Source organism: Neolamprologus multifasciatus, chromosome 20, assembly GCF_963576455.1.
Source record: "Neolamprologus multifasciatus chromosome 20, fNeoMul1.2, whole genome shotgun sequence".
NCBI lineage: Eukaryota > Metazoa > Chordata > Actinopteri > Cichliformes > Cichlidae > Neolamprologus > Neolamprologus multifasciatus.
This window is the reverse complement of record NC_140458.1, coordinates 4,362,815-4,390,275: the sequence shown is the minus strand read 5'-3', so window position 1 is coordinate 4,390,275 and position 27,461 is coordinate 4,362,815. Positions and strand designations below refer to the sequence as shown.

The 27,461-nt window shown below is 41.8% G+C and overlaps 1 protein-coding gene and 1 long non-coding RNA gene across 2 annotated transcripts in view; both read right to left on the bottom strand.

Moving 5' to 3' along the window:
• xkr7b (XK, Kell blood group complex subunit-related family, member 7b) overlaps positions 1-27,461 on the bottom strand; it is a 125,137-nt gene that overhangs the window by 76,027 nt on the left and 21,649 nt on the right. The gene's annotated exons all lie outside the window — the stretch shown is intronic.
• LOC146494144 (uncharacterized) overlaps positions 108-27,461 on the bottom strand; it is a 44,707-nt gene continuing 17,353 nt past the window's right edge. The window contains exon 2 of the long non-coding RNA XR_014871538.1: positions 108-27,461. This exon is cut by the window's right edge and continues 14,589 nt beyond it. This is a non-coding gene — a long non-coding RNA (uncharacterized LOC146494144).

Here is a 27,461-nt window from a genome sequence, read left to right as displayed (position 1 = left end):
ATGTTTTCATAGTCTTCAGAGTTATCATAGTCATCTCAGTTTTCATAGTTTAGCTTCCTGTTTAGTTGTTGCTCCTGTTCTGCTCTCGCTCCTGTTTGTTTTGCTCATGATCACCAGCCACAATAAAAGGCTCGCTTTTTGTTCAAAGTTAATTCAGTCTCCTGTGTCAACATCTGGGTCCTCTAAACACCCCACATGGTCTGCACCAGAGATGGGCAGTAACGCGTTACTTGTAACGCATTACTGTAATCCGATTACTTTTTTCAAGTAACGAGTAAAGTAAGGGATTACTATTGCAAAAACGGTAATTAGATTACCATTACTTTCCCGTAGGAACGCTGCGTTACTAAAACCGTGATTTTTTTGCGAGAATGTCTCATGACAGTGACGTAAGCGAGTGCGACGTTCGTGACAACAGCTGTGTGCAGATCAACAATGGATCATATATCGAGTGCGGGAGAGAGTATGAGCGTGCAGCGTTTAAAGCGTGGAAGTACTGACCTTACTTTGAGTTTGATTCCGTAAAAAGTGACAAAAACATTAGTGTCCGTTGTGCGTGGGAAGAAAACTTCTTTTTACAGCGAAAAACTCCTAAACTTCCGAGCGAGCACCGAGTAGCTACAACATAATGGGAAACTCACAGAGAAACTCGCGGATTCTTCCACTGACCGCGGCACACCTGCACCAGGGTAACCCTCCGCCTACCCCACTCCTGCTTTACAGGTGAAAATAGAGCAACAGGACCGCTAGTCTTTGACTTTATTTATTTTCTGCTTTGTTCTCTTCCAGTCAGAGAATGTTGCATATAATTAAATCTTTGCTTGATGCATAAAGTTAAGATTAAAACTAATAAAACAAGTTTTAAAAAGAGACTTTTCCATTTGATTACATTTTGTATGATGGATTATGCAGAAACAGTAGAATTGGGCTGAAAGATCTATCACTTTATCACCTATTCAGGTTGTAAATCGTGTTTTTAAAAAGTAACTAAGTAACTACGTAATTAATTACTTTTGAAAATAAATAATCAGTAAAGTAACGGGATTACTTTTTGGGGGAAGTAATCAGTAATTAGTTACTGATTACTTTTTTCAAGTAACTTGACCAACACTGGTCTGCACCCACAGATCGTGACAGTCTTGTGCAAATAAATTCAGAACAAAGTTATAAAATAGATTTAAAAAAAGAAATCTAAATCTTGGAGGCATGCAAACACTAGAGGCAAGCCCCAAAGAAGAGGAGATTGAGGAGGGGTTGCAAAGTGGAGAGCAGATGGTTCCTTCGATGATGTCACATAACATTAAGACGAGATGCTATCAAGTCAGCTGATTTGGTGGAATTAGGACTCAGCTTACGTTTGTAACACAACGCTTGATTAAATACATATAATTTAACAACACAAAGGGACAAAGTTCAGTTAAATCTTCAGAAAACTCGGAAGAGATGTCAAGGAATCTTTCTCTTTAGCTGCTAAACGCTTCCCTTTTTTCCCAGCTACAGTACTTACTAACTTTGTGTGGGCAGGCAGTGTGCAGTGGGTTTTTAGAGCGTTTTAACTAAATACAGCTGCCTGCTGCTGCTGCACGAAGTGAAAACTAAACCAGTGATCCACAAAATTTTAAAAGGCTGTCTAGAGCTGAGGGGAATTACTGTCGGGCGATAATTGTCTCCAAGTTTATAATTTACAAGTGAGACCTTTTAAATTACTCTTAGTCTTTCAATTGGTTGTTAATATAAAAATAATGGCTCCAACTACAAATGACCTGCACTTTGTGACTGCTGGTCATTTCAAACTGATTTGCTTTGCATTCATGAATCAGAAAATCGGTCGATCAGCTTTCAATCACGTTCAGTTTGTGGTTTCGAAATGATGCCTTGAATTCAATTTTGATTTTTGTAGAAAAACCCTTTACAGTGTGATGCGACCCAGAAGAGCAGATGTTAATACACACCCACTGCTTTATTCTTTAGTATTCTGAGTGTAGGTGTGTGTGTGTGTGTGTGTGTGTGTGTGTGTGTGTGTGTGTGTGTGTGTGTGTCAAGTTCACATCTATATACTATAAGACTGTGTGCAGTGTGTGTATAGTCTGTGTGTGCGTGCATTTCAGGGTTAAACTGTGAGACTCCTGGGTACAGATACACTACTGTCAGCAGTATTACACACACACACACACACACACACACTCTCACACACACACACACACACACTTCTCTACTATTAACCATATATTTTATTTACCTCTTTTTTTATATACTCTCTCTTCTGTACACTCATCACTTCTTTATAGCCAATCTTCCTTGCTCTATGTTCCCTTCCCTCACTTCCTCCCTCCATCCCTCTTGTCACTCGTCCATCTCTCCGCTTCCTTTTTTTATGTCAGTCGGTGAATCACGTACGCTCGCTTCCCGTCTCCCTGTCTTCTTATTCATCTTCCCGTTTGATCTTCTGCTTTGTATTCCGGCTGTATCTCCTCGTCGGTCTCTCTTTCACTATGTTCTCTCCATCCCCCACCCTCTCACGCTCTTCTCACTTTTTCCTCCTTTTTCCACTGTTATTTTATGCCTCATCCTCATCATCTCGTCCTCTCTGCCTCACCCTTCCTCTCATCAGCGAGCAGACGGCTGGGTTTGATGAGAGAAATGTAAATGTCAGGTCGTGTTTCTGCCGGGGAAAATGGGCTTCAGAGCGAACATGACAATACTGGCTTTAATAAAGCCTCAGGTCGGAATCAAAGGGGTTTCCCTCGGCTCCTCTCAGGGCCTCCTCGGAAAGAGGAGAGTCGCTCCGTTCGCGTCGTTTCAGCGCATGAACTCCTTTGTGTCTGATATACTTATTTTTCCCGCCATCATCTGAAGAGTGAGATGACTGAGGAACCTGTACTTCAAAAGAAATTCAAAAATGATACATTTTTAATGTGACAGCCCACCTCACAAAGCCGTCTCTTACAAAAAGCACTCATCACATACCGTCGCTCCACTACGACCTTTAAGTACATAAATAAAAGCAGACGTTTATGTTTCGTTCATGTGAATATCAATACCGTAGACAAGACTTGGGATTTCTTACACAGCAGTCATAGAGTACCACGCAAAACATAACGCCAGTGTTATTGTTTGACAGCTTCTGATTGAACCCAGACTAATTCTTTCCTTTAAGACCTACCATAGAACCAAGTCCGCCAGAGCTTATATTATATGTTTACATGCTGTGGAGCCATTTTTGGGAGCATTTCAAGTTGCTATACATCAATACAACCATTACAGCCTACATTTTAATAATATGTCTGCATTAAGTGCATAGTAATTACATAAATTGCAAAGAAGTGCAATAAACTACAAAAAAATTGAAAATCGTTTTTGTTTTTTTAACATATATTTCTAGTTAGAGAAATTTAAGAGGCTTATCCCTCAAAACTGTAAATACAAAAAAGTTGCACAAAATAGTTTCCCACCACAGGAAATTTATTTTGAGTGTCTTCATAGTTTGATTTTTGAAATACACCAATTTTTATACACTGCAGGAAAAACGAAAATAAATATTATTGTGCAAATTTGCAAAAAAGCAGCATATGCATCAAAATAAACTATTTCCAGCAGTGCAATATGAGTCCTAAGCATCCCAGAAACAACACAGAAAGTCATAAAGTCAAACATAACTTAAGGCCTTGATGGTAAAAAACTACATTTCCGCGAAAATGACGTCACTTCCAGTTTCGGGCAGGTCATGGCAGACATGCGATAGTTCGCACTGATGGACGTAGGAAGTGTTACGAACAGCTGATCGGATCGGCAAAGCGTGTTTCTGGAATATTATGTTTTTGTTGCTGCAAGTGCTTTTTATGCAGTTTTTGCAAAGTTATATGTGGAAGGAAACTGTGACCGAGGACAAGCTGGTGGCTTAAGATGTAAGTACAACTCCTCCGGTTTCATATGCAAAAAAAATTATTGCGCTTGCTTACGTGGTTGCAGAGCTACCGGGATTTAAAAATAGTTACGCAAAACGGAGCGTGCCCGCTCCGACCGGCTTTAAAGGGTTAAGCAGACAGAGTCACAACGAATTATCTGACTTCTTTTTAGACACGCTTCTTCAGGACTTCTTGTCCTTCTTTTGAGAAGAACAAGAAGTCCTGGAAGATTGTGCAGCTGTGACAGAGCTCAGATCTCAGCGTTATGGAGAACAAGAAGAGGCTGAGAGAGCCTGAATCCACAAAACAACTGCAGCAAGTCAAGTTCTTCAATATTTGGAACAACAAATACCTAAAAAAAAGATTTTACAATGAATTTGTCTTTTTTATTTCTCTTGGTTTCATAGATTCATTTTGGTTTTAACTGTGAGACATGCTTCAGTGAGAGCTGCAGCTGTAGACTCTTATTTGCTCTCCACACAGACGGCTTACCTGCACAGAATCAAATCCCGCATATGGATTTATAACGATTCCCTCTGAAGTTACCTGGATGAACCTCCGATGAACGAGAGCACTGTTAATACCTTTCCCAAAGAGGTCAGGGTTGGCAACTTGGTTGGTTTGTTTGTCTGTTTCTTAGCAGGATTAAAGTTATGAGCGCGTGAACAGCCGAACAGATTTGGGGCTTCGGTTAACGTCGATGCGACGTCCACATCTGGATACAGGAATTTTTGGAATTATTGTGCACAACTGTGAGGTATCCTCACAAACACCTACAAGACTGAAACTAAATAAACGTTGGATCATATTAATGTTGAAAGAAATGGCCAAAAACTCATTTAGATCCAGATGTCCGTCTGCAATTATACTTTAATAATTACTCCTGTTTTTAATAAGTTAAAACACCTCTCAATTTATTATCTTATTTATTTACAACATTTCAAGAACCCAAAATAAATTCCATGGATAAAATTCTTAATTTCTGTTTATCCTCTTTTTTAAACACCCAATCTTTCGTTTTCATTTTGTTTCATTGGGCTTTCATTTCAGCGTGAATTTACACGAGAGCCATCAAATAAAAGTGATCTGATTCACAGTTCACTGTAGACAAAATCATGTAAACCATTCCTAGAATCTCGGTTTAGTTCTACCGAGTGGAAAAATAACACATTCAGTTCATTCTCTTCAAACTGAAAGTTGCAGTTGGCACCTCGTTTGAGGTGGATCAGCAAAAGTGGTGAGATCCCATGACCTGCCGCCGATGGTAACGACTCACTGATACAGAACGTGGGTGTTAGTGAGGTGGGAACTACAGAGGTAGAAGAGGGAATAGCTGAGACACATCCAGAGAAAGAGAGACAATTTTTAGCTGTGAAGGTGTTTTTGACCCGAGAGTCCAAAGAGAGAAAGATGATGAAAAAGAGAAAGAGGCTTAAAACAGAGTGAAAGAGACGCTTCCTGAATCTCTGATCATGTGTCTGTGTTGCATCAGGACAAGTGAACATGAGTGTGTGTGTGACTGTGTTTAGATGGGGACAAAATGACCTACTCATTGTATTCAGGTGTGCTGCAGCAGGGACACATGAAAAGGTTTCAAGACACCGGCCCTCGAGGACTGGAGTTTGACACCGGTGGCATTAGGGCTGCTGAAGGCATTTATTGGAACTCAAAATGTGGTTGAAGTGTCAGGGTTACATTTAGGCTACGGTTAGGTTTAGGCTAAGGTTCAGGATTTGGTATTCATTTTTTGATGGTTAGGGTAAGTGGCTAGGAAATTAGCCGTCCCCACAAAGATATGAAAACACAGCGTGTGTGTGTGTGTGTGTTCCTGTCTAGCTATCTTTGTGAGGACCGAAATCTGCATTCTACTATACTTGTGAGAACCAACAGTCACTTGTGAGGACAAACACACCGGTCCTCACAAGTTTGAAAATGTTGTTTTAGTGTCAGGGTTACAATTAGGTTATGGTTATGGTTAGGGTAAGGGGCTAGGGAAACCATTATGTCAATGATGGTCCTCACTAAGATAGCTGAACGTGTGTGTGTGTCTCAGAGATGTAAAAGTGCTAAGTGCTTAAACAGCAGTGGACAGAGCTCCACTGGGGAGGTTGCAATGTCCCCACCAGGAACTATGCTTCTGTGTGTGTGTGTGTGTGTTGAATGCAGCTTAAAAGACTAAACCCACCTTTAGTGCCCCCCATGAACAGTAATTACAGTGTGTACAAAGCAGCCGAACTCGAACATATTTGAACAGGATTATATCGGCACCTCCGGGGCATCTGTAACTCTGGCAGGCTGAACTTGGGTTTAGCTATTCTTACATCAGCTTGTTGTCCAGGTACGTTCACATGGTCGGAGTTGAAAAAAAAAAAAAACCCTCAAGGGCTGGAAAATGAAGTTAAAACTGCCACAAACTGTGGTTGTGGATGCGTCTCTCGAGTCAGACTCCCTGGTTTAGAAGCCCAACTGAACGATCAAAGACAAGCACGCTTAGCAAAAATCATTCCTTCAAAGTCCAGACTCTAACTTTTGGATCAAAACACCAGAGAAGATGGTCCAAAATACAAGTAAAAACCACAGGGTGGTGTTGTGGTGGTTATGGCCATCTTTTATATACAGTTTGTGGTTTACAGCTAAAATAGCTTTGTTTAGATGAGTTAAATGGCAAAAAATATATATATATTTTCTGATATTCAAATGTCTTTTTTAAGTGGAAATCATGAATGGACTTCATTTCCAGAGCCTTATAATTATTATTATTAATTTTGAACTCTACTAGAGTCTCTTTGCATTATTTAGGGAGAGTTTAAGCCGAGTTTACCTTTGAGATTACAAGCCTCTGACACATCTCATGCATGCAGCAACAGGCATGTCACATGTGAAACCATCTCTTTCACAACAGTAATCTGACAAAACATTTTACATGTGATCACTTTCCATAAAATATGTTGATATGGGCATATATGATATGGCGTGTGCTTTGCATGGCCCATTTTCATTTATTTAAATTAGGTTTTTGCCTGATTTCTTTTCTTGTCCACACACTGTAGTATTAAAGTTTAAGGTCCACACAAGTAAGAACTGAAATTTGAACGACTGCTTTGGCATTGACAGCTGAGCAAAGTGCACAGGCTAAGAAAGGCCACATCTGTATGCTTTCAATTTCTGGAACAAACACTAAATAGACCTTGAGGTGAGACCGTCAGTTTAACAAGGAGTCTAAGGTTACTCTACGTGTCTTGCTTTTCAAAATCTCCTGAAACTGGCTTCTAAATGCTGTCAGTTACCCAGCAATGTAAGAGTACGTCACGATGAAACCGAGCTGGAATCATTTCACGAAGCAGTAAATCCTCTGCATCGTAAATATTCGGTAATTTCTATTTGAGCTTAAAAACACACATTTAGCCAGTGCATTTATAGATGTGACACTTCAAGGAAAGATTAGATTCACTTCAGTAAAAATAACAAGGGGACACATTTTTATGTATGTACACTGGCAGAAGCCGTTTCTCTCCTTGTATTCACGCAGAGTGAGAGTTTATGACCCATTTTGCTGAACGACGGGAGTATTTCTTACCAAAGACGCACAACCGAAAAAGACAACTGACAACATTTGGTCTGATCTCGTGTCCGCGAAGCTGAATAACCCAAAATCCAACATCACTTTAATTGTCTTTCTCTGGGGCCGTTATCCTGCGTTAGTCATTGTTCTTCACAGCACCGCTCTGAGGATTTGAACCTTTGACCTTGACCTTTGGGCTGCTGTCACCCCCAGTTCCTGGCTACAGGCTCAGCCTGCCTGCTGCTCTGTTATCTCTGCTCTGAGTGCACAGAGCAAAGAGAAGAAATGGGAACATTGTGACCAGCAGCACAGCCACCAAAGTCTTATTGGCTCATATTGCTCTGTGGGCACTTACAACTGCAAGGGATTATGGGAAATTGGGACATTTTATTGTTTCTGCTCCAATCGCCTCCTTATCTGTCTGCCTTCCTCAGCCTCCTGCCCTCACTCTTGTTTTCTCTTCCTCTTTAATCCATCTCATCTTCCATCTTTTCTTCATCTCCAATCCATCCTTCAACCTCGATTTTAATTATTTCCCATTTACACGTTTCTCTTTCCTTCATCTGCCTCATTCACCTCCTCATCGTCACCCCTCGCCTTCCACCTTAATTGCTCTGCTCTTCCTACAGCAGGACAGAGTCAGACTGGACTCCCTGACGGCTCTATTGTCTCCACCAGCTTTATTGAAAGGAGTGTATATAACAAAAGAACAGAGCAGAAGGGAAAAAAGAGGAAATTGTGGAGACCTTTGTTTCTTTGTCAGTGCACTCTCTCAGCGGGGTTCAGTAATACCAACAGCTACTGCAGCGAGGAAATCAAAGACACTCCGCTTAATGCCTCCGTTTTGGATGCTGTCATTTAAAGGATGTGACACATTCAACACATAAAAGCAGCAGGTGTTACACGGTCGGGGACATGTGGTGACACTTTGATTGCGAAGCACAAATTGCAAAGAAATTTCTATGACAAAGTGCGTCAGAAGATGAAAATGTAAAAAAAAGACCATTTAAATCTGTCGGTGCAGACGGAGTCAGAGCTGCGTGTCCGTCTCAGGTGTCTCCTTAAAGGTGTAGATCGCACTGCTGATGTTCGATGTGCATCAGAACACGCAACCCTTTTGTTTTCACGCCCTCTCCGACCGCACCGGTGTCGTAACAGGCGACGCTCGAGACATGCCAGCGTCCTGCCTCCGAGACTTGATGAAGGTTGACAGAAAAGAACAAAAATATTAGCGCTTCTCTTTATGGTGTGTCAAACAGATCATGTGCACAGTGTTGAATCATGTGTGTAGCTGATGTCATCCACAAAAGTGTAACTACAGCTGCGGCAGATACCATGTGGAGCACACGGCGGCTGATCAGCCGAGGATGCTTCAGAAGGACTAAGAAACTTTTTAATCATATTATTTTATAATAGAGAAGACGGTTGACAAGCTGAAGTCAACTAATTGTCCGTGAAGCAATATTGTACAGCTTCACAAATGGAGGGATTTGTTGTTTTTCTCTATTTTACTTTACTGTAAATGAAACTTGTTTTTTTACGGTTTCTAAAATGAAAAACTCGAAAAAAGAGACTAAAACAATTGCAAAACAATTCTGCTATGCCATGATCCGTCCGTCCAGGGTTAGGGTCGATGCTCCCTCTACCTCCCTGGGGGACACTGAACCACTCCCGGAATAAGCTATTATCTCCAGGGTGTCCTGGTTCTTCCCCCAGGCTTCCTCTCAGTTGGACATGGCTGGCACACTTCATCTAGATGACGAGGAGGTATCCTACACAAACACCCAAACCACATCAGCTGGTTCCTGAGAGATGTGGAGGAGTAGCAATTCTACTCTCGCTCCAAAATGACTGAGCTCCTCCTACCGCTAAGGCTGAGCACAGAAATCGTCTAATCTCCACTGCTTCTATCGGAGACGTCATTCTTTTGGTCACTACCCACAGCTCGTGGCTGTAGGTGTAGGCAAACATGGAGACTGACCAGTAATTCTACAGCTTTTCCTGTTCAGCTCTCACTTTACCACAACAGGGAGTTAATGCATCCACATTAGCACAGATGCTACACCAATCTGTCAATTTCCTGCTTCACTCTCCCGCTAATTGTGAACATAACTTCAAGCCTGGACTCCTCCACTTGAGGGAGAAATTAACTCGAGGCACTTCAGCCTGTTCCATCAGACTTCTACTGCATCTCAACAAGATCCATCCATCCAGTAAACGTTTGTTTAGTTTCTCTTTGTTTGTTTGTCATGGGCTGTATCCCAATTCAGGGTCTGCAGCCTTAAAGGCCGCATTTTAAGGCCGATTACGTCACAGCGACGCGACGAAGGCTGTCCCAATTCGAAGGCTGCTCGAAATGCGGCCCTCAAACGCGTCCTTCATTTCCCTGAATCTTAAGGACGTGGCGGTGTAGACTTCGTGGCCCAACATATCCCAGAATGCATAGCGGGGCGGTGGGTGTGGATAATTTTGCCGAAAAAAAACGGCGGATGAGGGGCGCCGAAGAGTAAACTTTAAGTAAGTACTGAATATGACGTCACTTATTTATGTGCAAATTTTTAATAATGAAGATCATTAAAACATTACTGTTGGCCACATGTCGGCAAAGTCATGTGACATTAGTGACGTTTGTACTAACTTGGTTTTAAAGCCTTTACTTTAAAATATACGCCGTTCAATAGCTGAGCTTAATCTTACAGAGAATGATCAAAGCTCATGTAGAAACAAACAAACAAATGAACAAAAGATTTTCTCCTTCATTTCTGTCAAACAAAGCTGTATGAAACGTTTCCAGCTGTTAGTATCATGGTTGCTAGACAACCTGGGCAGCGCGACGGAGGCTCGACCATCCCATTTCACAAGCCTCGCACTTCCGGCCTTAGCGGTCTTTGAGTACGCGGCCCTTGTGGACCGTTGAGGCTGCAGACCCTGAATTGGGATACAGCCATGGTCTCTATTCTTTCCATTTCGTTATCTTTACTCCTTCCTGGTTCTGCAGGAGTCTTCCTGTTAAAATGGAGTTCTTTTTCCCCACTGTTTCCAAATGCATGATCTTACAGGATCAGAAGTGACAGAACTTTACAGAAGCAAACATTCTGGGGAAAAATGCTGTTTATTTTAACTCAAGTGTCTGAATAGCACGTAGCTACAAGTGGGTCTATCACAGTTCCTGTGGTCTGTTGTTGTTGTTTGGTTAAATTTGTATGGATCGAAGGCTGATTCTAGTTGCTGACCAACTGATCGGTGCAAAAACACACATTTGCTCAAATCCTCTTGAGAACTGGTTCATCAACAGACTTCAGAGGAGTCTTTTGTGTTTTCCACTTTATTAACTGCACCTGATTTCTTTTTCCCCAATCGAGAGATTTGCGCTCTGCTGTTAATTAACATGTTGCTTTTTAGTTTCTTTCGGTTTATTATTCTTTACGGCTCTTAGCGGTAATTGTTTGCAGTACTTTGAGATAAAAATCCACATGCAGAGCTCTATTGAGTTTTCCCAAAGACGTGTTGATAAAATGTTCTGTGGTTTTTAATCTTCTTGGTGTTTTTCCCCCTTTTGGATTGTTTGCCTTTGTATTCACTGTACTTATTTTCATTGCAGTTGCATACCGGGGTGTTTTCAGGTTTATAGAACACCCAAAGCTTTGGTTGTTTGTTTGAATGAAGAATTGAGCCCTTAATTCATTAAGCACCTGTCTCTGTTGGTGTTATAATTGGATTTGGTGGATTACAGGATTGTGTGTTTGCTGGTCTGTATTCATGAAACTTGCAGCGTTACAGGTCAGTAGGTTTGCATTAACCTGTGTCTGTGTGTGTGTCTGCATGGATCAGTGAGCATATGCATTCAGGAGTACTTTAATGTAATTGGCTTTTTTCTGTGTGCATGTCATGGACTGACCACGTCTAAATCTAAAATGTACTTTGAATAGTTCAGTAAGTAGCAGATGTCTGTAATGGTTTTTCTTTATAGCAACAAATGAAAAAGTTTAAGCACACAGAAACATTTCCACTGCAGGCCTCGTTTAGCCATTCAGGCTTGTGGCTCACTATAAGAAAGACCAGGTAACCCCCCCCTACACACACACACCCCTATAAAATGTAGCCTAATGCTCTAAAATAAGTAGCATGGTCAACTGGAGGTCAAGTTGGGGTCTGAAAGGTCATGAAAACTTTCTGACATCTTCTCATAGGACTTCTATGAATTCAAATGAAAACATGTCCTGTTGTCTGATGAACATAAAACATAACAGCAACGGGTAAAGGATGTTTTGGTGTTTCTTTTTGTTGTTGTTGATGGTGAAGAGTGCTACAGCCGGTGGCACGAGGAAAGATTTCACAGGGAGAGGGAAAAAATTGATTCAGTTCAGTAGCAAATATCAGCATCTGTTACAAAGCTGCTGATGAAAAGAGGACGCTTCTAAAACTGGGTCCTAAAAACACTTCAAAATCCACAAGCAGCCACAAGGTTCCCGAAGAGAAGAGAGCAGGTTTTGTCACGTTTCTCGCGGCGTGCTCACCTAAACGAACGGTGCACGAATGGGCCAAAATACCGAAAGCAGGACTTGAAAGACTCTTAGCTGCTCAAAAGCCTTCACAAGCTGCCAAACAGAGTTTTACCAAGTACAGAGCAGAAGATGTCTAAACATTTGCGTCACATCCTTTATCTTTTTTGTTGTTTTTAAACTATACAAGCTGTAAAAATGTAATCTTGCCCCATAAAGAAAGTCTCTGAATTTATATCTCTCACTCCTCTATTTGCCGTGATGCTGACTTTTGCATGCCAGTGCACTACCACACTCAGGATGACACTTCCCCTCAAATACAGTACGTTTCTGTGCGAATAGCCCTGCAGACAGGAGTAAAAACAAGGAGACCCAACAAGACCAAAACAAATAAACCAAAAAGAGCAGATATGAAATATTGATGTAACGGAGGAAGCAGGAGGAGAAGGAGAGGTGAGAAGAGTAAGAGGGATCCAACCTTTTTCTTCTTGCGTTTTTGTCCCTGAAGAGAGAGGAGGTGGAGGGAAAGGACAAGAAGAAATGAATTGAAAAGGCCAAGAAATATTGAAGCTGTCTGAGCAGACGGATACAAATGACAAGGAGAGGAGGAACTGGAGGAAGGAGGCGAGGAATGACAATAAGGTGCAACGTTTAAATGAATCTATAGATCTAAAAATAACCTTTGTTGGAACAAGGTATTTGACTGTAGCTGAGCATGTGCAAAGACAATAATCAGGAACGTTTCAGATTTTAAAATCCCAGCAAACGTCCAACAAACTGTGTCATTGAATGTTTCAGCAAAATGCTCACTGACATATTTATTTGTCTTCCCACTATAAATTATCGCCCTATATTAGTTATACCTTTTATGCTTTCAAATAAAATAAAACCTGAAGGTCTCATCTTCCCAGTGTAAACATACAGACACCACTGCAGGTGTAGAAACTCAAAGCCAGGCTGTGTGAGACTCAGACATCCTCCTCTCAACTCCGGTGCCTTTTCTTTTTAAACCTCATATATCTTCTATTAAATCCCGACAGAGATGAATATGCATTGGGACGAGTCACAAGGAGGTTAAGCTCTCAGTTAAGCCATATTGTCCTCTTTCTTATTAGCCCTCTGTCTTCTGTTTCAGATCCTTAGATTTCTTTTTTGTTTTCTTACTTCTATCATGAATCAGAGATTTTAGGACCAAAACGCAGACACGTGGAAACAGAAACAAAAAGGGAGTCTTTATTTCTGTAGGCAACGCTCACCAGAACCACAAATAGCACCCAAACCTGACTGGGGGGTTAATAGACATGCTGACACTGAACAAAGCAATGACAGGACGACTCACACACCCGGGGCTGATGGGCATTAGACACAGCTGGGAGGAAACAGGTGCACACAATCAACACAATCGCAGATGAGGAAGAAAAACTGAAGACGCATAAGACACCTCACTAACAAAGTATGTATGATTAACTAAAAGTTAACATGGGAAAAGACAGAGAGGGGAACACTGAGTGTTACGCCTGCAACCCTTAGTCCCACTGCAGTGGAGGCGCAAGAGTCTCTCAGTGTTGCAGAGGCTTAATTGCCAATTGTGAACACCTGACAAGGTGTCGCTGAGAGCATGGCTGAAGTTTGTCTTAATGTTCCCTTACGTAAGTGAAAAGATTACTTTTTCTGCAAACTGGTGTCAGTCTCTAGTTTCGAGCCTCATCCTTTCACTGAGGGAACTAAAACTCGATTACAGTAACTGGAACCACAAAGAGGAAGATGAAAATATAAAAGACAACTAAGAATCAAAAAGTATATATATACAAATATTCAAGCTTGAACCATGAGGTAACTGCAAGAAAATTCTATTGTTTTTTTTTAACTGAACCTTCTAATAAATTCAATATAAATTTGGGTAAATAAACTTTTAATTTATCATTTTTGCATTTTATTCCTCCCAGTTTGTCTCAAACTTTATAAACCAGACACGTAAATTTCCTGCAGATAATTTATGCGTTCTTAACAACTGTTCACACCGACGAACGGGACAAATTTTCAGATTTATCAGATTTTTGCATGTGGATAAACACACGTGACCAATCAGATCATTGCATTTAAAAGCCAATAGTGAATATGCAATGATAATGATATAGTAGAATAATACTATTTTACCTCAGATGCACAGATAGATGCTTCTCCAGGTCAATCAGCTCTCTGAAGTTATTCCTCTGTGCCTGCTCAGAGTTGGTCCTCTGCCAACAAGATCTCAAACTGCCCCACTAACATGCTGAAATATGCACAACAGCAGGCGTGATACAGATTCAACTCCTGGGTCAAACCATGAACCACCTCCCTGCTGCTGCCTGGTCGTGGATGAACCCAGAATCTCAGTTTCTTCCTCTTATGGTTTAGAACAGGGGTGGGCAACTCCAGGCCTCGGGGGCCGGTGTCCCTGCAGGTTTTAGATGTGTCCATGATCCATCACAGCTGATTTAAATGGCTAAATTAGCTCCTCAACATGTCCTGAAGTTCTCCAGAAGCCTGGTAACAAACTAATCATGTGATTCAGGTGTGTTGACCGAAGGTGAGATCTAAAACCTGCAGGACACCGGCCCTCGGGGCCTGGAATCGCCCACCCCTGGTTTAGAAACATCAGGACCAGGTCATCGTCACATGATGTCAACTCCAGCTTTTTTAAGAACCTATTTAGTACAAACTTACAATGTTTTTGGTCTGTATATACATTATATGACACGATTTGCATCTGAAAAATTGAGAATTTCATGTATCTAAGATGATATGCTTGTCGTTACTGGGATGAACCAAATTTTTAATTCTTTAAGGGGAAAAAAATCAAACATCCGTCCACCATCTTTTTTTACCTTCTAGTTTTTAAAAAATTATTTTCTTTTTTTTATTTAATTGTGGGCATTTTCTCCTGTTGTTCGCCCTCATCTACAAACCCTTTGCACAGGTCTTGATTAGTGAGACATTCATGGACAGTTGCTTCTTTCAATGCTCTAAATAAAGGGACACACACGCCCTCACGAGGATTTCCCAGCAGAAGTATTTTGTCTGTCAAACGCAGACATGTCTCTCTCTCTCTCTGTCTCTCTCTCTCAGCCGGAGAAGCACAAAACACGAGGGAACAAAGAGAAAAGCTGAGAGGGAGGAAGAGGTGAAAGAGAGGGAGAGACAGAGGAAAACATGGCAGATTGAAAATGTCAGATTTGATGTTATTGTCTGCATGTCAGGCTTCCCAATCTACAGTCAGTTTGATTGGCAGGAGGGGAGGGCAAAACGTGGTGTTTAAGAGCCGAAACAATAGGAACTACAAAGCAGAGCGCTCATCCGCTACAGAGACTGCACAATCCTTAAAAATCCATTAAATCTAAAAATCGTTTTAATCTGCATCTAAATATGTTGTTAAATGTACAATTTAAGGCTGTTATGATGAAGACACCTGAATCTCAAACTTCATGTTTCTGCTTTAACAGTCTTGGGGTATCAAGTCTTTTAGATTTTGGAAACTGTCAGAAGAGATTTGCTCCCATTAAGCCTCCAGAGCATCACTGAGGTCCAACACATGCTTGGTGATAGGCTCTGGTCTTAGTCTCCCTTCCAGTTCCAGTAGTTTGGTGTTTAAAGCCGAGGTCTACTTGGGGAGAGACAAAAAAGAAAGAATTTGGGCCTCAGGGTCCTGTAAAGTACACACTGCTGGTGCTTCAAAATCCCCCTCAGCGTGGCCCCTGAAGATAAATGGACTGGTTCTTAGAAAGCACTTTCTACTCGATTTGAACAACCAAAGTGCTCTATACAACATGCCTGCTCCACTCATATTCGTTCAGACTTGCAGGATATTTATGCTTCTGTGTTAAATCTAACCATAGGTGCATCGTAACTGCAAACTCCTGAAACCATAAATGCACCTCCTTACAAATGTAACTACACGTTTCTGTTGATGTAGCCCAGGTATAAATACGTTGTTGGCTCTACATAGATTTAGTGCACCAGTGTAAGTTGCACCAGTTAGGGCGTCAACCACGGGGTGCCTGTGGCCCCCTAGAGTCCAGTGGCCCCCTAGTTGTATCTGTTGGTGTGGGTATTTGCTTATGACGAGCCTACAGAGAGGGGTTTTCAACGTCGTCAAATGTGCTCACATGCAATCTTCCAAAAACGTGCATCGCTCGTTTGTGCGCAGGTCGAATGCTGATTGGTTGACAAGTGGGTGGGAGTTCATCAGCAGCAGAAATCATCAGTGATCAAAAGGTAAAGTTTTTAAAGGACAAAAGCTGTGTCCCATTTCAGGGTCTGCACGCTTGAAGTACGCATTTTAAGTGCGGTTACGTCACCGCCACGCGACGACGGCTGTCCCAATTCAAAGTGTACTTCAAATGCATACTCCAAATGCGCCGTCGATTTCCCCAAATATCAAGCGTGGTCCGGTGCACGCTTCGTGGTCCCATATATCCCACAAGTCATAGCAGGGCGGTGGGTGTGGATAATTTTGCCGCAAAATACGGCAGAAGGGAGCGGCCGAAAAGTGAACTGTCAAAAGTAAGTACTGAATATGACGTCACTTATTCATGTGCGAATGTTTAATAATGAAGAACATTAAAACATTGCTGTTGGCCACATGTCGGCAAAGTTATGTGACACTAGTAATGTTTGTACTTTCAGCGTTAACTTGGTTTTAAAGCCTCTACTTCTAAATATACATATAGTCGACCTTAATCTTATAGAGAATCTGATGATTTTATGGATAATTAAAGTCAGTCATATATCCACAAACACAACAAGCTGAAAGTCAGTGATTGATATATATATATATATATATATATATATATATCATAATAATCTGACAATACTATAATATTGGCCATATGATATTTACATTACCATAGTGAGATGACTTTAGTCTCATGAACAACATTAACTAATTATTATTTACTAGCTAATCTTAAATGACTGCTCAGTACAGAAATGAAGCCCTTGAATCATGTTTTACAGTCCTGTGGTCTCAGCCTCAGATACTCAACTAATCAAAGTGATGTCATGACAAAAATGATTGACCAACAAAACATTTTTATCCTTCATTTCTGTCAAACAAAGCTGTATGAAACGTGTCTCGCGGTTAGTATCATGGTTGCTAGGCAACCTGAACAGCGCGACGAAGCATATACCGTCCCATTTCACAAGCCTCTCACTTCCGCACTTCTCGTACTTATAGTACGCACCGTACGTGTAGTACGCCTAGTGCGCGTACTTCAAGCGTGCAGACCCTGAAATGGGACACAGCTAGAGAGAGTGCAGTGATACCTTCGACTCTTCGTGTTGTAATGGACCAACAACAGCAACACAAGTGAGAGTGGCCAACACGCCGGTTGGACCACATACTCTGGACACTGCCTCCATCTGGCAACAGACGCTCTCTGCAGGTAGACGGGCTGCCCGAAGCCCCCCGCAGATTGAAAACACGCCGCAAATGGAGAACTATGTTTGGCCCATAAGGTGAGGGCTCTTAGCACAGTTAAATTCTTTCACACCAAACTGAGATAAACATATGCTGATGCACCTGGCTTTATCAGGATTAATGTAAGGAGGGCATAGTAGCTCCCTTTTCAGCTAAACTGTATACACACGATCGTCAGTACTCATCGGTACGATGCAAGAAAGCAAGAAAAAGACTTAAAAATGTTATGTTTCTGTTTGAGCTGACAAAAACTGGAAGGGGGGGAGACTAAACCTTCAATCCAAATGCTTGTGGGAAACATCGGGACAGACTAATAAATGAAAAAATCTATACTTTTTTCTTATAGTCGAGCTGAAGGCGAACAGCAAGCAGGCTGAAGGCTAGCAAGTTGAGTCCATTGAGGATGGAAAACACAGAACAGAGCACAGGCTGTGGGTAGGCCGGTGATTGATTTATCATACTTGTTCCCTCAGAGCCCTATTTCTCACTGCAAACAGGAGAGGGCTGATCAGACACGTAAATCACCGACACAGACTCAACAATGTACAGTTCACATCACCGCGGACTGAAAAGGCTGCACTTAAAAAACTATTTATTTTCAGTAGCACCTCATTCATTTTATTTCATGCCATCCATATTGTCACGATCAGCACTTCTGACTTGTTCGCAAGTTTAAATGTTGCTGTTCCCCTGACTAGAAAGGCAACCAATCCAGTGTAATCTAATCTTTGCAAGCGGACAAAAAACAATGTTTTTCTTGCTCTGGTTTATTCATGAGCGACGGCAAGAAAAACAAGCCCGCAAAAGCAACGAAAACAACAAGCTTGGTTGATGATTGATGCAGTTGTATGGGTCCATGTATGCCAATTTACAAAAGATTGCGTGATAAATGCTACGTTAACTTCTCCCAGCTACTCCCGCCACATCATGCAGGCCAAGTGAAAATAACAAGTTCGCTCCAGCTGATTGTTAGCTAACTCAAGAAATAAATCAAACATTATGAAGGCTACACATGGAAAAATGGGAGGAAACAACTAACTACACTGATGAGCCACATCATTAAAACCATCATTAAAAAGTGAAGAGAAAAGCCTTTTCTCGGAGTCCATGTTTTGCTGTTTAGCTCCACATCGTCATGCTAGCACTACTGTTAGTTTTTCAGGCACTCTTTATACGAGTTTGCCTTCTGTTATCTTCTCACATGTATTCACTTATTTGATAACCGACGAAAAAGAGAAACCCAACATTGCTAATGTGCTAAATGAGCCCAGGATTGTTGATAATGGAGTGACCTCGAGCTAGCGAGTTAGCAACTGTTATTGCTCTACAAATCTATTTGCAATGTAACATTACTCAGAAGATGCAGGCAGAAAGCCAAGAAGATATGAAGCCTATCAATAAAGGATTTGATTTGCTCTTGTTTAAATTATATTCTCAAGTTTAAAAATGTGCAAACGGTGGATACAGGAGCTGCTGTCACCACTCAACAAGTCTACGGTGTTGACCGACTACCAAACAAACCAGAATCAAGTGTGACTGACGTTTGCAGGATGCACCACAGAAGTAAATGATACATGATGATATTGTTCTGCTCTTACAGACACACTACAGTCCACAGTTACACACAGTGATTTCGTCTGTCTTTAGATGCCTTTTACCTGTCATACACACACACACACACACTCGTTTTCATATCTTACTGAGGACATTTCATTGACATAATGCTTTCCCTAGCCACTTACCCTAACCCTAACCATCAAAAATGAATGCCTAATCCTAACCCTCAGCCTAAACCTAACCATAACCTAATTGTAACCCTGACACCAAAACCACATTTTGAGCCTCAAACATGCCTTCAAACTTGTGGAGACGGGCCTTTTGTCCCCATAAGAGACTGTTGGTCCCCACAAGTATAGTAGCATGCCAAATGTCTGTCCTCAGAAAGATGTCTAAACATGTATACGCACACACACACTGATAGTTTCATCAAAGGGCAATTTCAAGTTTAGCGTGTCGAAGTGGCCCTGCTGAAGGCCTGCAGCTCAAACTTCAGATTAGCAGACGACCTCTTGCTCCTGAGTCACAACCAATCAGCACCGGACACCCGAGAGGTCCAACATCCATACCGAGACTGACCAAAGCTGTTTTGGTGGCAGGAAGTCTTATTGTTGGGGCTGTTTGGAGTGTTTCTGTTCCTCCAGGAAAAGGTCACCAACATGTAGCCACACATCTGAAAGCATATTGATTTGCTCTCCTGATATTTAGATTGTAGTATTGATATTTTAACCTTTGGGCAAGATGGCGCCTGTGATCGGCAATGCCGCTGTCAAACTCTGTGTTCTTCTGTTTTATGTTGCATTACCTATTCCGCTGCTGTCTGTGGATGAGATTACAGCTACCTATGTTTACGATCGCCACACTTTACTTCGGATTAAATCAACTGACTTTATGGATGGAACCTGGAAACATTTTCGAGGCTTCCCTCCACCTTTTGGGTGATCAGCTGTTGCCCATTACGTCCATTGCTTGCCTGTGTCAGGGTAAAACCGGGGCCACTGTTCCCGGACAAATCACTGTCAGAGAAGACGAGGAAGGAGAGCGGGCATCCAAGTGAGATTGCGGAAATATAGGAGTACCGCTGATTTAACATCCTGCTTGGAGCTCTCAACATTGGATGTTTTTGCGAACACGGACCTCCAGCTAAATGCACGGCTTCCCCGCACGGGCTTCGTCAGGACGCCGTGTCTGAGAACAGTTTTCCCAGACCATGTGAGTGACCATCTCATTGTCCCACGGATTACACCAGCGGTCCCCAACCCCCGGGCCTCGGACCTGTACCGGTCCGTGAGTCGTTTGGTACCGGGCCGCGAGAGTTGAGGCTCAGGTGTGAAATGTATAGTTTTCAGGGTTTTTATCGGTTTTCAGCGTTATTTTGTTATCGTTTTTATCGTTTACTCGGTTTTTCTGGGTCTTTTTACGTGTGTTATGAATAAATTTTCTTTTTTCTGGTACCGGTACTAGTTTTATTTTGTTGTATTTATCCGCGACACCTTAAAGGCCGGTGGCGCAAAAAAGATTGGAGACCGCTGGATTACACCAAACGGTAAGAAATCCCGAGGAGTGTGCAGTACGAACCTGCGCCACGCCCAGTGTTGCCAACTTAGCGACTTTGTCGCTATATTTAGCGAGTTTTCAGACCCCCTAGCGCTAAAAAAAGACGTGAAAGCGCATATTGCTTTTGCTCTCAACAAGCAGCGGGTGCTGTAACGCAGTCAGTTCTTCTTTTACTCTTATGCTGTTTTGTGGATCACAAGGTTTAAAACTACTTATAAACACACACACATAAAGTACCTCCACCAGAGTGCCTATTTCGGGTCACTTTTGCCGGTCCAAGCCCGGGTAAAGGAGCTGGGTTGGAATTGTGACATTAAAAAAACAATAATTGCTAAAATAAATTTAATTTGTAGTTCTAAATAAACTCTAAATGCATTTAGGATGTTTTTTATTCACTTTATGTCTCTTCCACGATGTTATTTCTCTCTCCAACAACATAGGTTACAATTACATTAGCATGACCAATTATGCAAATTAGGTGATGACGTCATTTAGCGACTTCTAGCGACTTTTAGGACAGCCAATAGCGATTTTCCTTACTGAGGAGTTGGCAACACTGGCCAAGCCCCTCAGAGTGTAAATAGTGATGCTCCAGCACCTCCGATTAACATGACCCTATTAAATTGCCATTCGGTCTCAAATGAGGCATTTGTTCTCAATGACCTTTTTATTAGGAATAACTTGGACTTTATGTTCCTAACCGAAACTTGGCAGCGGAATTTTATGTGATTTTATGTGATTTTAATCTATAGGCCACCGGGACTAGCCAGGAGTTTCTTAGTGGAGTTTGGGGATTTTCTATCCTCCACCATCAAGCTGGAAAGAATCCTTCTGCTGGGGGATTTTAATTTCCATGTTGATGACAGTTCATGTCACGCTGCTTCTGATTTTCTCACTCTCTTAGACTCTTTTAACCTTGCCCAACATGTGACTGGGCCAACACACAGCAGTGGCCACACCCTGGACCTAATTTTATCACTGGGTCTGGATACCGGCCCAGTTCATTGCAGAGACATTTTTATTAGTGAACATAAATATCTTTTATTTGATCTCTCTTTCACCCGTGACACTCTACCCTCTGTTTATATGAAGCGTTCACGATTTATTAACGACTCTGTGGTAGAAGAATTTATGGAATTGTTTGATAACAATTTATCTGAAACAGATGATCTAGATCAGCATGTGGCCTCCTTCAACTCGCAATGTCAAAAAATTCTAGATAAAGTGGCTCCTCTTAAAATCAGGAAAGGCACCACTGTTAAATGCCCGCCCTGGTTCACAGAAGCTATCCGCAGCTTTAGCCGAATGTGCCGTAAAACTTAGCGCCTGTGGAAAATCACAAAACTTGAGGTTCATAAGCTCCACTTAAAAGAACTATTATCTACCTTTAATGACATGGTGAAAGACTCAAGAGCCACTTATTTCTCCCAACTACTTGCAGTAGGAAAAAGAAATCCTAAAGTTGTCTTTGATACATTGAGTAGCATCGTCTCCCCCCAATGCCATGTACACCTGTCTTTTCAGATAAGGACTGTAGTGAATTTTTAAATTTTTTTCAAGATAAGATTAGTTGCCTAAGAGGTAACATAACTCCCTTAGGTAACCCCACCAACCATGATCTTCCACACGCCATAATTATGGAATCTTTCCTCCCAGTTTCTTTAAAAGATCTATCGGAAATACTGACCCAATTGAAACCCTCAACGAGTTCAGCTGATGTCTTACCTACTCATTTATTTTGTAAAGTTTTTGATACCATCGGGCCCTCTGTAGTCACGCTGATAAACTGTTCCTTGCCATCTGGCTCTGTCCCCAGGTGCTTTAAACAGGGGGTTATTCAACCTTTGCTGAAAAAGCCTAACCTGGATCCAACACTTCAGTCAAGCTTCAGGCCCATCACAAAACTTCCTTTTATCTCTAAAATCTTAGAAAAAGTCGTTTGGCTACAAGTAAAGAAAGCGCTGGAGAAGCATAATATTCTTGATAAATTTCAATCAGGTTTTAGAAAGTTACACTCTACAGAAACACCTCTCCTGAAAGTCACAAATGACCTCTTGATGGCTGCAGACAGGGGTGATTGCTCAGTCCTAGCTCAGTCTAGAGTCCTAGAAGACTCATTGCTAACTTTTATGTGTCCCGTCACAAACAGCTAAACCCTTATGAGACACTGTCACAGCCTCCTGCGTAATAGTTACTGAGATATTTCAGTCAAAAACCAACTAACAGGTCAGCATCGCTCTTCTTAGATCCATACTCCAAATGTGTCTAAATATTAAAGTTCATCTTTTACAGTCTGCCTCTGTCAAACACAATCACCATTTTACTCTCTTACGCCGCGACTGTCGTAGGAAACCTTGAAATCATTCATTCAGTCCGTTACATTCAGATCCGAACACATTACCTCCAATAAAGCTGAGAAACGTCTGCGAATATCTACCGCGAGATGCAACAGCTGATTCATTATCTCAGGAGACCGAGGTCAGTTACAGCAGATATACTCCGCTTCCTTTATTCTTCACTGTGATACGGTTGATATGCAAAATTAAATCAACACTTTATACAACTGTTTCTCTGTGAAGCGAGGCTGTCTAGACTGTTAGGACTATGCTCAAAGACTCGGGGCCAAACACAGCAGTTGCTGGTAGCATTACATCAGATCTCTCTCATGTTTTATTTCAGTAACATGAGCTCATGAGTTCTAATAGAGGGTTCGGGGTTGCACGGGTTAAGCTTAACAGTATTATTATAACTCTATTATTTCTCAGTCTTCGCCACTGTTGAACAAAAAAAAGGTCGCAGTGGGCCAAGAGCAATGGGCGATTAGCCAGAAAACGCAACACGGTGGTTCAAAATGTGATAAAGCTGCTGTGATTAAGGTTACTGTGTGTGGAGATGGTGCCTGAAATGAACCCGAGACGCTCCAGTCGTGTATGCACCGCGTGTATGTGCCTCACATCAGCGAGCGTTTTATACTTTTTCATATTACATAATGATTAAACTAGAGCAGGGCGATATGACCAAAAACATTTATCACGATATACATTTGAAAATTTGCGATAACGATATAACTGACGATATAATTGACACTAGACAAAATACTTTACAACTCCACAACTTTATTAGTGCAAAAAAAAAACAAACATCAATGTATTTTCACTTAACAAATTTCCCACGTGTGGGACTAATAAAGGTTATCTTATCTTATCTTAAACAAGCAGCTTTTTTAAGTGCATTAAAGTTAACAGTGCAAATGCAAATTCCTTGCTGACAGTTTAACCAAAAGGCATTTCCAGTGGAAACTGGCCGACATATCTTCAGCATAACCATGTATAATACCCACAAAACTTAAAGAGGTTATACACACACAATACGGTAATATTACCGCATTGTAGCCTACTCCGCGAGGCTCCTGCCTACGATAGCCGTAATGCTCCGACAATCCATCAAGCGGTGCGGCTTCGTAGCTTAGCAAAGTCGTACTGAAACATCTGACAGATTTTCGAGCGCCGTGCACATAAAATCGTTTCGAGGTCAGTAAACACAACCAGAGTTCATACATAAGGCACACGGGATTATAAGGGGCTCTGTTGATTTTCAGAAAAATCACAGGATTGATTTTAAGTGTGCCGTATTTTCCAAACAACACGGTAATAACGACGGCCCGCTAGCATGCGCTACCAAAAATAGTGTTTTGTTGTGTATCTGACGGACAAAAGCTAAACCAGTTCCACACCACTGAAGTTGCAGCATTTTTACAAACCAATTCTGGTTCATCCGTTTCATTCAACGATCCGCTTTCGCCCTTCTCATTCTGCGTCGCCGGCACGCTTTTTCCTCCATGTGCGTATGAAAACAAAGGCACTGCACATGCACGTTTTACCCATATTCTATCGCCATATTTAATTTTCTTATCGTTGCCCAACATTATACCGGTGTTACCGTGAACGGTATGATATGGCCCAGCCCAAGATTAAACTGTTCAAATTATTTAAAGACATGACAAGCTTTCTTATACTGATGCATGACGACAGAATAACAAACCAACAGGCATCAGTATGAACCTCGAATAGCAAGTTTATGTAATCTGTAAGTAGTTTTTTCAGCTCACACAGACTTCAGTCGAACTGTTTTGCTCGACTCTACCCTACAGCCTTGTTGCACCGACTACCTCGTTTAGCACGCAATCGATAAAGAGAAATCAAAAAGTAGGCATGAAACATTGTAGCAACCCAGGAATAACAGACAGTCGCCATGATTCATTTAGAAGTGCTGTGTTTTTGGTTGTTTCCATTTATGTTTTAGATTTTGTTTTTTGTAGATGTGGATCTGGCTTCCAGTGTTTGTGTGGCACAGAGGCAAAGAACAGTATTAAAGTGTAGCCACCAATAATCCTGTGGTGATTAATGACTTTTGGCCAGCATTCGTCTTCAAGTTGGTTGTTAATGTTGAATACAATCCCTTTAGTGGGCATGCAGCAGTCGGAAAGGTCATAGCAGGAAAAATGATCCCCTGTCATAGTGACAGAAGGAGGAAAAAGGCTAAACTTGGGTTATGTGGGAAAATGCACCTATATTTTATAGACATAGTTCTACAGCATGCAGGAAAACAACAAACTTGTTTATAGAGATGAAGTAACAGTATAATAGCATGTGTGTCTGCTCCTGTTCTGTCACCACAGAGGATGAATCCTCATATTTGCTTTGGCACAGATTTTACACCAGATCCCTTTCCTGGTACAACCCTCCCATTTATCCAGGACTGGGACCAGCACTGGCCTGAGGCTGAGAGATCAGTCACATTTAAGGCAAATGTGTTAACCGCTGTAACAACCACACAGTAGCTCAGAATCCACAACTCACTGGTGACTGTAATGGGTGAAGTACAGAACCTTTTGGCTGTACTGGATAAACTAATGAGAATAAAATCCACTGAGTAAAACAAATGTGAGCCGCACAGTTTGGGTGAGGAGATCATTGTGTGCATGTTTCACAGAGGAGTAGGGATTCTTATGAACGCAGAAAAGTATCAATGAGATGATAAAAAACAGGTGACGGAACAGGTTAAAGGGGCAGACGCCTTGCCGTGGTATGAGGTCGCTGTCCTTCAGCACGATCGGCTAAACCATTCCAGCAGGTGCGCTGTACAGTAACAGTAACAGTGTTACTCTCTGTCCTGAAACTTCCAGAAATAAACATGGAAAAAATATTTGTTTTTGTAAAGCTGGGCACACACAGTGCGATTTTTGGCCCATTTTGAGGCGATTTTTCAGTCATGCGACCGTTTTGGGGATCGGCCCGAGGTTCGCCTTAATCGCCTTGTGCATCGTGTAGCATACACGAGAAGCAATTAACACCTCACAACCAGCTCCCGATCAGCAATCATATGGTCGCAAGAAAATCAAACCTGTTCCACAGAAATGGAAATGAAAAAGACGCAGCAGCACGGCAGTGCAGCGTTTGATCTGGACATAAGCGATGGAGGCCTAACTTGTAGAACTTTGGCAAGCTCACCAGAGCCTTTACGATGTGGCCTCACAAAATTATCACGATGTTGGATGGACACTGCTGCACAGTGTGAGCACTCAGGTCGCATCAGAGCTGTATAGTGTGAGACCATGCGTCGTGACCTACGAACTTCAGCAGTTTAAGCACGAGCTGAATAACAGCTTTCGACATATTCCACCTGAATCAGGTTTCCTTCAGTGTCTCCTAATGTCAGTGTTACAGGTACCAACCCACTCCCACATGAGTCAACCAATGGGAAATAAAGTTGCTACTTTCACAGTGTTGTGTATTTGTGCTCTTCCAAATCATTAAGAACAAAGTGAGAAATATCAAATATTTTAAAAATGTCTCAGTTTTAAAAACAACTTGAATAGTTAACACGTAGCTTCACTGCTAGTTGCAAACTTTGGATAACATCAGAGGCCATGTCAGTGTGGAAGCAATGGTGGCAGAATTTTTAGAGAAAAAACGTTTTACCTTCCTCTTCTTCTGTTACTTTAGCAAGAGTAGACCAGACGAGTGCAGGTTCACAAGAAAGCTTGAACAAGAACAAAGTGCATCATGTGCTAGATTTTCCATTTCTAAAGATGGAGTCAAAACACTAAATGCATCGCTTCTAACCTGGGAGCATAACAGCATCAAATGCAAATCCTTCAGTGCATACAAACAGAATTATTATTGTCATTAAAGTGTTCAATGAGAAGCAAAATGACAACTTGATAAAATATCAAAAATTGAATTCGGAACTGATTGAAGCCCAAAAATAGTCTTTGGACAGACAAAGGTTCCTCACATTTGTAGGACTTTCCTCTCGAACGCGAACACACAGCCGCGCAGAGGAAAATCCGGAGAGACAGATCAGAGAGTGTGCGAGTTCAGAGAGCTCAGAAAGAGAAAACTAGAATCCACAGCGATACAACTGTTCCTCTGGGCTTTGAACATAAAGTTCACACACTCGAGGAGAACGTGTCTGAATGTGTTTGTATGAACGAAGGAAAGGGAGAGACCAGAAGTGAAAGAAAAATCTGTGTGTCTATGTGCGTGCGTGCGTGTGCACCTGCAGGGTACACGCTAATAACATGCACCACTGAAGCGCACGCAGAGAAGAACTAACAAACCCTGTGCAGGCCCGAGTCCATGTCCTGTCCCAGATTACACCATCTATCTGCATATATAGATACGCGCCCATTTATCTATATGCATCCCCCCCATTTGTCCGTGCATCGATCATCGGTTTTGAGCGGTTAACCCACGCGGACACAATAAAGAGAAGCAGGGATGTTCACATTAAAACAGCAGATCCGACAAGCAGACAACACAAGATGGACAGGAGGATGTTTTGAGCTCATGGCTAAATTTAGTGCTTCAGTAATTCGTTGATGACATTTGGAGTTCAGCTGCTATTTACCTGATGAT